The following is a 1,540-nucleotide window of genomic DNA, read 5'->3' as shown; positions in this document are numbered from 1 at the left end:
TCAAGTATAGGAGAGACTAGGCTAGTTTATAAAGACGGTATGCTCTGTGTACTTTATCTTTTAATTTTTTTTTAATCACAAAATACTCATTTTAACTAAAAATGTATTATGTAACATTTTACAGACTGAGCTGGTTATATTTTGCAATACATATGCATATATATACACATAATGCGCACAACAACAATTAATTATTAAAGAGGCCATGATTTGAAAGAGGGCAAAGCAGTCTTAGAAAAGGGAAAGAGAGAACCCTGTAATTATATTTTAATCTCAAAAAATTAAAAAAGTAGCAAGAAACTACATCTACTGTAGGAAGTAAGATGATATCCACAGGTAACACCATGCTTTATCACATCTTATTAAAACACAGTTCCATGGAGGCAGCTATCCAAAAAAAGGGAACAAAATTGGAAATGGTCTTGTAAGATTTCATTTTGGGTGGCAATGCTATGTGTCTGGGAGTGTAAAGAATGAGAACAGCACATGGATTCCAAGAAAGCATCACAAAATGGAAAACGGCTTTACAACGTGTCAGACATGATGGCAGCATCGCGAGGCATGTGGTTTGTTTCACAGTGATGGAAAAGGTATGCCATGTACATCTTTTCACCTGTGCCCCACCACCAAGGGGTGAGAGTTGGCAACCACAGCCAAAACACATCAACAGTAGTTTTAGGATATGGAAGCCGTGATCTTTTAATATTTTCTCCAAATTTGATTCTTTTTTATTGGTCTCAAAGGAGTTAGCACATGAGAAAGATGAAAGGAGTTTGAAGATAAGGGAAAGGAGATAGCTATGGCACTTAGCATTATTTTTAGTTTAACCACATAGGATTTAAGTCATCAATAGTGGGACTCACACAGCATAGTTTTTCACCATTTTCTACAGACACTTAGTTAACCTTTGCTTTATTAAGAGTATTCCATGAAGGGCTGAAAAATCTTAAGAGCAAAAACACAAAGCTCTGATATTATTTTTTTCCAAATATTAGCTTAAAGCATTCATAAAGAAGTCATTTTAAAAAAATCATGAAGATGAAGTAGTGGAGAAAAGGAGACACAAATAAATAGGAGGCCAGTTAAAACCAAAGAAATGCACACCACTAAGGGTTTAATGAAGGGGGAATACTGGCAAAAGCCAGAGCCTAAGAAAATAAAGGACTGAATGAAAGGAGATATACAAGTGAGTGGATGCTAACATCACTCATTTAAATCTCACTACACTTTAAATAATGAAAGAAATGCACTGACATTCAATCCTGACTTTATACCCACTAGTGGATTGTACTTGCATTTGAAGTCTTCTTACTTCAGATAGAGATAATGCCACCTCAGGCAATCTTAGATCACCCAAACAAAATTTAGCTGCTGAGCTCTGGACTGCAGTAGTTAGTGTATGAGTTTATTATGCTTTTCCCAAAGCAGTGACTTTGAGATAGCATACATAGAACCCTGTGGTGATATTGTGTTTTCCAAAATATTGTGCACCCTAATAAACTTATCTGCGGTCAGAGAACAAACAGCCACTAGATATAGA

This window comes from Peromyscus eremicus, chromosome 2 (genome assembly GCF_949786415.1).
Source record: "Peromyscus eremicus chromosome 2, PerEre_H2_v1, whole genome shotgun sequence".
NCBI classification, from domain to species: Eukaryota; Metazoa; Chordata; class Mammalia; order Rodentia; family Cricetidae; genus Peromyscus; species Peromyscus eremicus.
This window is presented reverse-complemented; position numbering follows the sequence as displayed.